Source organism: Pseudopipra pipra, chromosome 6 (assembly GCF_036250125.1).
Source record: "Pseudopipra pipra isolate bDixPip1 chromosome 6, bDixPip1.hap1, whole genome shotgun sequence".
In the NCBI taxonomy this organism is placed as follows: Eukaryota; Metazoa; Chordata; class Aves; order Passeriformes; family Pipridae; genus Pseudopipra; species Pseudopipra pipra.
Window position 1 is genome coordinate 35,917,263 of NC_087554.1, and position 12,421 is coordinate 35,929,683.

The 12,421-nt window shown below is 36.6% G+C and overlaps 1 long non-coding RNA gene across 2 annotated transcripts; it reads left to right on the top strand.

The window, feature by feature from the left end:
• Positions 1 to 31: 31 nt before the first annotated feature.
• On the top strand, positions 32 to 10,529 carry LOC135415961 (uncharacterized). 2 transcript variants are annotated; one of them, XR_010431369.1, is made up of 3 exons: positions 32 to 265; positions 611 to 3,268; positions 7,315 to 10,529. It is a non-coding gene; the product is annotated as an uncharacterized LOC135415961 (long non-coding RNA). The 2 variants fall into 2 exon arrangements; XR_010431368.1 differs by lacking the exon at positions 32 to 265 and having other exon boundaries at positions 339 to 3,268.
• Positions 10,530 to 12,421: the final 1,892 nt, after the last annotated feature.

The window sequence follows — 12,421 nt, forward strand, 5'->3', positions numbered from 1 at the left end:
AAATGGTGGGCGAGGGAGAGAGTGGGAGATGATTCACGCTGTTTCTGAGCCCCCTTCCGCCCCTGCCCGCCCTAGTGCCGCGCCTGACGCTGCGGCTCAGCTGCCCGCCGCTCCCTCACTGTCGGGCACGGGGGTGGAGAGGGGGATCGCTGCCGCTGTGGTGCGGCGCTGCTCCGCTCTTGCCCCAGCACCGGGGGCGGCTGGCTGGCCGGGGGTTGGGGTCACCACCCTCTGCTGCACCGCAGAAACCCGAAAGGCAGGAGAGGTTAGAACCGTGGGAGGGGGTGGAAGGACGGGGGTGTCCGAGGGCAGGCGGGTGGGGAAGGGGGGGCGATAGAGGGGGGTGTATATGTGTGTGTGTGTGCGATAAAAAGAAGGGCGGGGCTTTCTGTGAAGACAGGCGGGAGATCCGACCAATGGGAACAAAAGAGAGCGAGGCTGGGATTGGAGCTCATCGCCAATTCCAGGACGCGAGTGGAGGAGCCGCTGTGTGCTTTAACCTCTGCGGCGGGGGCGGCGGCGGGGCGGGTGTGTGTGGGGGCTGGCTCCTGCCCTGGGAGGGTCCCCGCCGTGATGCGGCGTCACCTGGGTTACACGCTGCGCCTCGCAGGCCCGCAGCTGCGTGGGAGGACGGCCGAGATTGCTCGTGGAGGCGGTGGGATAGCGGTGACACGTCCTCGCCGGGGCTGGCTGCACCACTTGCGCGACGCGACACGGCCGGTGTGGCTGCAGCCCTCCGTCCATCCGTTCGCCCGTCCATCCCCGCCGGCCGCCGCGGGGGACGGGCGGGGGACAGCGCTGCCGCTCCGCGCCGGGAGCCTCCGACGCGCCGGGCTGCATCGCGCAGGCTTGTAGAGGAAATAATAAAGATATTATTGTTATGCTGTGACAGCCGGTCTAGCTGGAGCTGTGCGACACAGAGCCGCGTTTCTTACCTAAGTATTTCGCAGAGAAATCAAAGATGTTTTGCTGCGGTGAAGGTTATTTCTGCGTACAAATCTGAAATTATTCAGGTGGAAGCTTAAAACGTTTTAAGATGTGGGGGAGGGGGGAGGCAGGGCTCAGGGGATTGTCTGCGCACCAGAAAAGCATGCTATTTATTGACTCGTTGAATTGCCTTTGAAGAAATTTTTCAAACCGCTGTAACCGTGGAGGCAGTGGTCAGCACTGGAGCATCAACTCTGTACAAAATTTAGGCACATGTGTTTATTGCGTTACACCATGCTCTGTGCTAAATTCGTATTGCTACGTGTGTGTGCAGCGTGGCTGCTGACTCGATTCCTCCTAATGCGCGAGCTGAAAACCTGGCTGTTTGTGGATGAAATCCAATTTCCATTCTGAGCTCCCTGGGAGATAGCCTTAGTTTTAGTAATCACTTACCATTAATACTGCCCCAAACAATTTTTAGTACTTAAAATGCAGATTTCGTGTATAATATATCGTATAGCTCATCACCTCTGCTTAAAAATTACAAGACAGGAATGTAATTCATTATAGGATATTAAACTGTGCACATGTTAACATCTAAACAGGCTCCTGCCCAAATGCATTCACAAATTAAGAACTCAATCAAGCACCGTACATGGGAAACTTTCAATGAATTCTTTGGGAATTGTGTCCCAGGAATGTGATATCCAGCTTCCTCGCCAGCAGATGAAATAGATGCAGCTGATTCAGTAACAATTTGATAACATATATGGTCAGAAAAATGATTGTATAAATAGGGAACCTTCTTACTCATCAGGTACCCTTTGTATCTAAGATACTCTGACTCATAATTGCTTAGTTTACTGACTGAAATAAAATTTTAGGCTTCTGTTACCTTGACAGTTGCTGACACAATTACGGTACAGCAAACTGGGGACTGGTTCTAGCTCTTGCATTTTCTTTACTAAGTTTCAGGTGAAAAATTTTATTAATATTTGAGTCAGAAAGAGCACCGCACGACTTGTAAATCTCAGGTCCAGTTTGTAGGGTCATCAGTCCTAAAAGGCCTCTTTTTATTTGTGAACTAAGCAAATGACTTACAGAAAATTTTGAAGACAAAAATAAAAACCACGATGTTTGAATTAAGCCATCTTGAGTCAATTTCCGCAGTGGAACTGGATAAATTATAACACTGCTCTCTTTATGTCACTGAATATGTCCCATTCATTTGAAGCAACATTGAATCAAATAATTCTCTGATTTTTAGACCACATCTGTTTTACTGTGCCCCCTGCACCAATTTTAATTATGTGACAGATCTGATTGGATTCAGCACCTGCAAGTCCTCCCTTTGGGATCTCCAATTAGCTTATAAAACGTTTACTTGATTGCATTCTTCAAACAAAAGTATTGTTTCATGGTAACAGCAGGAATATTAAAGTGTAGAATGAAAAAGGTTTTAACATGATAAGCAGCGTGTATGTTGTTTGTGTATCTAGCTTCCATAAGCTTAGAGGAAAAAATAGTAATCCTGAAACCTAATTTCCTCAGACTCAGCAGATGTCTGTCCTGCCTTAGCCTGTTTCTTTACTAACAGCTGTTTCACAAGTGCCTCCCCTAGTCTCTACAGAATGCCTTTTGTTTAATATTTCCCCTCTACTTTATCTCCCATCCCACTTAGACAAGCTTTTTTAAGTTTTCTGGTACTTTATGTAGGTATTTTGTAGTTTAATAGACAGGCTCATCTTTGAAGAAGTTAGCTAAAACCATATAACTAACCTCTCAGCTAGCGTCTCAGTAACAGCTCTACTTAACTAAGCAAATAGCTGCATGTAACAAACATTTCAACAAATGTTGATTTAATATTAAGAAAACTATTAATTATTACAGATATGCTTCAGAATACACTTTTTTCTCCTTATTTGACTGGTTGGAGCAGTGATACTGGAGGTCTAGGGGGGAATATCACACAAAGTGCAGCCCTCTAGTGGCAGAGGTCACGGGGAGTTTAAAGCAAACTGGGTCTTTGTTATGGGTGGGGGCAATGAAAGAAACAGCTTTTAGCAAAATGCAGGCAACTGTCCTGCGTCGTTCATGGTCTGAAGCACAAGCAAAAAGAGTTGTGAAGGCCTGTAATGCAACCTTGCCCCCACTCTGTTGTAATATCTACGCAGAAAGTACCGATGGAAAATATTAAAAGGTCTGAGTTTTCCTCTATTTCCAAATCTGTAATCTGTTGTTCATCTTTTCTGTTTCCAGCCAGCAGATTGGCATACCTGACCAGATGCTTTTCAAGCAGCTGTGGGGTCTTGATTCCTTCAGTCATGTCCTACCAGATGAGGTATTCTATAACTTCAGTAAGAGTATGTTCAGTGATGACATGGAGTACAAATTCAATTTAACAGCTTTATTTCTAAAATCACTCTCGATTGGTGGAGGTGTGGATGGTAGCATTCAAATTAATCTCCCCCACGGATATAAGAGCTATGCTTAGAAATAAAAGGGATTAGGAAGAAGGATAAACTAAAGCAATTAAACATATATATTAACAAATAGAAATCTGCATAATAATTGAGGCGGAGTTCTAGTAATCTGATAAGGTCCACTTTGTGGAACACGACCCAATCTCCTGTTTCTTATGGAGGTGATGTATAGTTCTCTTCTGGCTAACAGAATGAACACTTCCATTTTTCCCTTATATAACAAAGCCCAATAATCATTTGATAAAAATGATACCACTTAAACATCCTGGTTAGGTAAAAGAAAACAGATTCTGTCTTTGTCCAAAATGATGGTACTACAATTGCCAGTTTTTCATTACTGAATGATTGCTGTGATTCCTAGTAAACTTTGGCTTCACTAAAATTACAGTTAGTGACGAAATCTTTCAAGTTTTTAATTTCCATTTCGTGTTTATGAAATTTCTTTCCACTGACAATCTATCAATTAAACTGGTATTGTCATAGAGTAAGCTATCTAATTGTTGCTTGTTTAAGTACTGCAGAATTTGTTCACCGGTAAATGTTTTAATTTTCAGTGAAACTTCTCCAAGATTCCAGCAATATTAATCTGAGGAAAATCAAATTCAGGGTTTGGGAAAAAAGCTAAACACATATTAGACAGAAAGTGACCTGATTATCTATTTCCCCCCATTTGTATTATTTTTATTATCTATATTATATGCATTGCCTAGCTGAAAGCCAAGTGTTAATAGTTGTACTCTTCACTGAAAAGAGCATAGACAACTGCTAAACCTCTACATATTGTAGACCGTTGCTGTGTAGTAGCTTTCTTTTTCCAGGAAACTGAGGATGATGATTTAAAATCAGTAATAATTTGACCACACTATTTGTCATAACATGAATATGTTGGCCAAAATTCTTTTTCTGGTGATTGAAGGCGAAAGTGTTTGTAGGAAATCAGCACCCATTTCTGCTCTCTCAGCAGAGGGATCACCTGTCTCCTTCTATTCCCACAAAGTTCATTAAAATTTACAGTACTTTTTTGACTTTTCTTCAGGAATACTGAACTGAATTGATCCCAGTTCTTCATTGCTGAATCGTAGGTCAGATTTACAAGGGGTTACCTAAGGATGTATCCAGATCTCAATGTAAAAAAACAAGTTAGCCTCAGGACAGGATAATTTTTCATCCCTCACGGGGAATTGACTGTGTGGATCTGGATATCTGAAACTCCAGTGGCTGAACACTTACCCCAAAAAGTCATCTCCATGGTGATCTTTCTGCACAGTAATCTAAAGACCTTTTCTTTCTCAGAATGAAAGAAAATGAAGACGATTTCAATTGCCTTCCAAAAATAGTAGTATCTTCTGTTTTCTTTGGGTCATTGCTTTTGTTTGTTTTGCTTTTTCTCCTGTTTTGGGGGGAGGATTTTTTGGAATTTGTGTGTGTGTATGCGTGTGTGTGTGTTATTTTGTTTTTACTAGAAAAATAGATATTCAAGGTTTAAAATGGGTACAGTCTAGGCGTAAATTCACTGTAATGAAACAATGTAACATCAATATAGAAGCATCTCCTTGTGTAGCTTCATCAGTTTACAGTGTTACTGATTGTGTACCTCTTGTCACTATCTTACAAAAGGACAATTACAATTGGTAAAGCATCTCTTCTACAAATTGAATATCACTCCAGATGCTACTGACTATTTCTTTAACAGTATGGTCAAAAGGGTATTTCTTTAACAGTATGGTCAAAAGGGTATTTTTCAAGGAATCAGCATACCTGTTTCCAATCACTGTTATTACAATTGCTCTAATAATATTACTATTTTATGTGTCATTTTGCCCACTCACCACCAAGTGTCTTATTTGTTCGACATTTTGGAACTTTAAAATAAATGAAGTATGGAAAAAAGATACATTAACATAAAAATTAGTTTCTTTGATTCTGTTGTCAAGCCTGATTCCCTTCTTTGAATAATGTAGTCTTACAATATAGGACCTCAGTCAGGATTGTTTTGGAATTTTGCTATAGTTCAGCTGAAAAACAAGAGTTATTTCAGTGGAGAAGATCAGAAATCTTTCTGGAAAAGGAGTACAAGGAGAAAAAGTAAACATGTTGCACAATGGACAAAGGAAAAATAAGAAAAAGACAATAAAGACAAAGTACTGATTTTTCTGTGGTAATCATGATTTATATTAAATTACGTAGCAAAATTTGAGTTGCTCTGATCATTTTGCTCACTGATAAAATGTATACTACCTGAGATCATTAAAGACAACTATATCCTAGTAAAAATATACCAGTAAACTCTCCTACTGTTAACCACCAAGGAACCTCATTTTTTTCTTGTTTAATCTATAATCAATTTTCCAAATAATAAACTCTTTCAGCAAAAGTAACTTTTATAAGTATAATATTATTATAATGGTAGAATTTTTGCTAACGGAAAAGTAAGAAAAGTAATATTATTGAAATAATAATAGTCCCTAGTAGAGATCTAGAGATCTTTAAAAATACTTTTAAAATGCTTACTATATCAAAACGCATATGCCAGTAGATTACAAATTAATTTTCAGCATAGTAAGATTTTAGGAAATAGTTATTACCTTTAAGAATATCAAATCACAATGGGATGTTTAACTGATTCTTCCCTAGAGTTTAGCAAATATGTTAGGATTTGTTCTTCAAGAAATTATTTTACTTCACCAACAGAAATTGATGATTCCACTTACATTTCTACCCGCTTGAAATTTATTCCTAAAAAATACCCCTGAATTGGAAAATCTCTTAGTGGGGGAGGGTAGACAGCTAAAACTTACTGCCAGGATAAATTGGCCAGAATGATTTGGCACATATCCTGAGTTTGCCATGAAAACACGTATCTGTATGTCAGCTGCACACAAAGGCTATCTGGCCCTAGAAAAAGCATGGGGATTAGGCATAATGCTGCCTATTTCAGACAAAGGGTATTCCTTAGTGCAGTGAGGTTAAAACAGACAGCTCATCAGTAGTACAAGTCTATCTGAATTATTTAGTTACCATTTTGAGCCAGAAGGAAATAGTGGCAGATTATTAATGACTTGTGGGTTTTATTCGTCTTGTTATTTTGTTTCAGTGAAAAGTAGCACTGGAAATGCAAAAAGGTACCGAAATATGAGATCATTTTTACTTTAATCATTTACAACATATAGAATTTTAACGCTAGTTCCAAAATATTACTTATTTTTATTTACATTTCAGTAAGACTTATGAAGTTGCTATTTATGTTTGTGAGTGTTTGCATGACCAAAATGAAAGGGACAACTCACATGCTCAGAAAATAGAAATCCATGGATCTACTGGATGAAAACAATTCTATTGATTTGGAGGGAGTTTAAGTCATTCAAAATGACAAAAATACTTCAGGAAAAAAATAGTGGAGAGGGTAAGGAAACTATATAAAAGATATTAACATAGTCTGAAATGCATTCTTGCAATAAAAGAGATTCTTGTCATAATCCGGTGACAGGCAATTTAAAATAACTTTGCATAGAAATATTTAGGGATATATAATAGGAAAATGTATAAAGAATATTTAGGAACATATAATTTATCATTTTTAATAAATTATATATAAACAAATTAACAGCTGGTATATAATTTAAAATTTAGCAGTTACAAAATTGAAAACTAAGGACGCACTTTCCAATAATTAAAAATAACAAGTTAAAGTGAAAATCTTTATATAGTCATGCTTTATGTAGACAAAAAAAACAGATCTAAACATGATGATATAGAAAGTTATACATTACGTACATAAAAGAAGCCTGATTATTTTTCCTGCAAATTTTTGTGGATTTTTTTTGTAATATTTTAGCCAAGTAAGAAGGCTTCTGTTTCAAAACTTTTAAATGTTTGTACTTTTCATTCTTATTTTCATTTACAGCTTCAAGCTATTTCCTCTACAGAAGAAAAAAATCATATGTTGAAACAGTAAAAATAAAATTACTGCAGAACTGAGTCATTGCGAGATGAATACCCACAAAAAAAACTTACCAAATCGCAAAAAAAACACCCAGAAACAAGATCATTGTGCATTAGAAACAATGCTTTCAGATTCATCATGGCTCACAACAAAGGTATTTATAAGTGGACCTCCTGCCTCTGTCACATGCTGTCATTGCTTTGGATTGACTGCTGTTAGATCCCCGTAATCCCAAACCCCGGGATCTTGTCCTACATATCTCCCCCACTTGTTAGGCATGTCAGTAACTATTTAAAATGCAAATGAACTCTAATCTTTGTATGTGTTAATAGCAAAGGGTTTTAATCTCCTAAACCCCATATTTACCAAGATATTTTGGGTTTTTGTAATAAAGGTTATAAAAAGATGTATTCAGTCATATAGCTTGTATTTACTAGTTTAACCACTTATGTTTGGTTAATGCTTGGCATTTCTTAACTCAACAGAGTGTCATGACAATATTATGGAACATGTTCATGGATGATGAGAAGAATTGATTTGTGAGATTATGTTGTTATGTAAATGTTATGCAGAGATTAAAAGTCAAATGTTGCCCAATTAAGGAAATGTTCATTGAAACTATCATATCCCATTCCACATGAAAACTCTTTGATGCCAACAGATTAAAATTAGTGTACTTCATTTGAAGGGGATAAGAAAAAGTCACCAGTATAGCTGACTTCTAGTCCTCACTTGCAGTTCCTTGTACCCGGTACAAATCTTGCATCATGTAGGATCTTTGTGAAAACCACTCCTATTTTCATATTATGATTGTTATTAATAAATATTTCCATTGTCCAACTGCTCCTTGGAACTTGGTTCCGTGATCACTTCCCTAGGAAGCCTGTTCCACTGAATGATCACCCTCTCAGTGAAGAACCTTTTCTTAATGTCTAGTCTGAGGTTCCCCTGATGGAGCTTCATTCCATTTCCTCGTGTCACCAGAGAGAGCAGATCAGCACCTTCCCCTCTACTGGTCCTCTTGAGGAAGTTGAAGACTGCAAAGAGGTCTTCAAGCTCCAACAAACCAAGTAACCTTGGCTGTTTCTCCTTGCATTTCACCATCTTGGTCAACCTTCTCTGAACGCACTCTAATAGTTTGATGTCCTTCTTTCATTGAGGATAATAATATAAAAGCGAAATCACTAGAGCAATTTGTACAGTGCCATGATATGATAAGGATGTTTTTTTCTTAAAATCTTAGTGGAGCAGCTAACTCCACTTGGATAGACCCTAATCCCTAGCATAATTTCACTGCCATCAGTAGAGTGTCATTAGGGAAATGGATCTTCCACTTACAGAAATGTGTTTTAAATTTATAAAAAAATTTAAATTTAGTCTAGTAAAAGTAGTTTCAACACATTCCAGTCTACTTTATTGATTTCAAGCTTACTCCTAGAACTAAAGGTGATGCGATGAATATGTGGGACATCTGAATCAGTAAAAAATCCCAGTTTTAATATCTGTCATCCAGCGTGGCAGATTATTTCCCAAGTTCAGACAACTAATTGGTAAACTAAGAATGCATTACACATAAGAAAGTGCGCACAACAGATGATATTCTTTTATTAGAACATTATAGTTTTAATCTAACATCATACACAATCAGTAAAGCTAAATTCTTAATGCAACACATGCAAGAGTTAAAATGCTTAAAGTGAAAATATCTTGGCTTAGTTGCATATATTTTTCATTTTAAAGTAAATGCATTAACAGAAATAGGACTATAAAAAGTTGTACTTTAAAGTTTAGCTAAGTGTAAATAGCAATAGAATTGTATTTTCAGCATACTGTTTAATGTAAACTCTCCCTGCCCCTCCCCTCAAATTATTTTATTGTACTCTTTTAAGAATTTAACATTTTACGAAGGTGAAACATTTGGTACGACTTTTAACAATTTAAGAAAAACCACAAAAGATGATCATTCTAGAAAATGGATGTTAAGCTTTTTTCCAGTTTTTAGTGTCTAGGTGTACTACTGATAATTTAGGCAGTAACCACATGAAGTTCAGCCAAATTCAAAGACATTATTCTGTATCAATGCCTAAAAGATATTGTTCAGTTATGCAAATGCCCATTCACCTGAGTAGTCTTTATTCATATAGATTATTGTGTTCAACACAATTTTTACAAGCATTCAAAACAGTGGGCTGCAAAAAGAGTATCTTCTCTCTTGTTTTTGCAAAATTTTCTACACAGAAAAATATTCCAAAGAAAGTATCCAAAATTGATTATTATGTACAGCAATAAATGTCTGTAAAATATTTTGGTGTCTGTGTTCCTATTTCTACAGAAACATACATTATTGTTAATCAGTATAATCTGAAATTCCATGTTTCTTGAAATACTGGTTTGTTGACCAGATCTCTTATACTTAGATCAATATAATTTTGCAAATGTATAGAAAATACTGATACCTCAAACTTTTGTATATGTCAGCTCAGGCTGAAAATATTGTGTTAACTATCTTTTGGACTGTGTGGGTAAATTATTCATCATTACATTGTCTTACTGTAGAGTCACTGGATTGCACTATCTCCAAAGATCATGTGTTACGTAAAAATGGTTGAAAGCCATTTCTCTCATCATTACAATGTCACATTAGTGAAAGAAGACAGTCAGCATTTCACGAACATTTTATTTCTTTACAGCCTCTAAGATTTCCCAGGAGAATAAGTCATATAATCAAACAAAAATGGTTGGTGTGATCAATTCTGCAACACTGCATTACATTCTCTGGGAAGTCGTTTATGAAAGAATCAACTGTGTTCATGTTATTCAGTGTCATCTACATACCTCAGTAAAACATATGATGACAGCAGGCATTGGTCATGGAAGTTTGAACTTTTTTTTAATGTGATTGTTTTCAATATTCAGTTTGATGAAATGAATATTTTGTGTATGTCTAGTCATCTGAGAATGAAGTTGAAAATTGTAATTATGAAAATAGATAAATATTTCACCCGTATTTGGTGAATTTCAAAGTTTTGTTAATATCTAAGATTTGAATTTATTTAAATGTTAAAAACCTGTAAAATAAAAGAAAAATAGATTATGTATTAAAATACAAGTATGTGCATATATATGTGTTCATACCTGTGTACACACAAATAAAGCACATGCATATGAATGATGTATATACCTTGTGTTTATGTGTATATAGGTGTATATATATGTTTATTCATTATTCATACATAAAATCACACAGCAATTTTGAGCCCTCTAGTGGTAAGAAACCTCTCAGTTAAGAAACCATTAATCAAATTCTAAATATATCCACTTAACAGACAAGTGTCTAAATTCTACAGCACTATTATGCCTTCATATAAGTTCAGGATAGCTTCCTGAAGTTGGTGTGGATCTGTAGATACAAGTGTTAATAACAACACAGATCTGCAAATTAAGTTATTGTTTCCAGGGCAGTAGCTTTTCTTCCCTTCCTCTGTTGAAAATAGAGCTATTCTGTATTCTTTTGACACATTGTTGATAATTTGTGATCTTTCAAAAACAACAATCTCTTGAGACAAATACTGTCAAATAAATGAGAAATATTTTCTAACACAGCATTCTCATTCTCAGCCTCACATTATATACTTACACAAGTAATTACAGGGGAAAGGAGAAGAAAAATCTGCATTTCAAATTGGGAGAGGTTTCATGATATATAACTTCAGCCATCTAAAAGCTAGGTTTTTAGGCTAAGCTGGTTGTTTGCACTCACCTGTCGCTGGAGGCAAACAGGTTGTTTTAGATTGAGTTGTCTTGTAAAGGTGTCTGGGAAAGAGCTGTGAGATAGGTGAAACATTTATGGATCCAAGTGTCTCTCCATTTCTCAAGGATACCTAGCTAACTAAATTGGAATTAATGTTTTCTTTATAAGATCGAAAAAAATATATAAAAAGCCTAGATTTGAACAAGATTAAATAACACAATAATAAATACTATTATTTAAAGCAATATTTATAACATGTAATGCATATCAGAATATAAGGTATAACAAAATACTACTGCATATGTATATTACAATAAGATATTAATAAATAAACAACATAAATGTCAGACAGGATAATTTACTACATAGGGAAATCATTCCACAAGATCACTGTACTTTTAAGAAATCCCTGAATAAGATTCAGAAATGCTTTCTTTCTGGTGCAGGATGGGTTTGATGGGCTCCAGAGATCACACTTGCTCTAATTTTACTCCAGATTTAAACATTTGGTCTGGACGACCATCTGTACCTGAGATCTTATGAATTCTGCAGGTGACCTATTTCTTCAAAGATTAATACTTTATTCGTAATCTTGTCCCTGCAGGAACAAGGGAGCTTACCAACTACCCAGTGTGGAAAGATTTCCCTTTTCCCAGCGAGATCTCACCAGGAGAGCTATAGTATTCATTCCCTCCATCCAGAGTCCTATAATCATGAAACTTGTTGACTCTCAAGAATGGTGACAGTTTGACTGACACGGACTTTTAACAGAGATGAATATCAGTGTTTCTGGAATTATTTCATTAAAAACGCAGTATATTAATTTATGAATGTAATTGGTTATGTGACAAGAGCTTAGGACAAGAAAATTACAGAGGTCATAAGCGGTTAATTCTCATTTTTAAAAATAAAGAAACAATTTTGCTTCTGGTGTATTAAAGCAATTTAAATATACTGTTATTCAATTGCCTGCTTGTTTATTTTTGGTATCTATCAAAGTTCCATACATGCATGATAGAAAAATGAACTCCTAAAAAGGAAATTTTTCATTGGATGTATGCAAAATTTGAATTTGTTGGGGTTTTTTACAAATTTATCTAGGTAAATCATGCAAGAGGGAACATAATTTTTTATGAGTGGTAACGGTCCAACTCAGGCAAGTAGTGTGGCATAAGGTTGGAATGTAGTTCCTGCATGCAGGAGTATGATTATCACAAAAACAGGAGTAGGGTTATGCCTTGTAGAAGAACACACTGGTGACTTCAAAACAGCGAAAAAAATTACAGAATCACAGAATGGGTAAGGCTGGAAGGGACC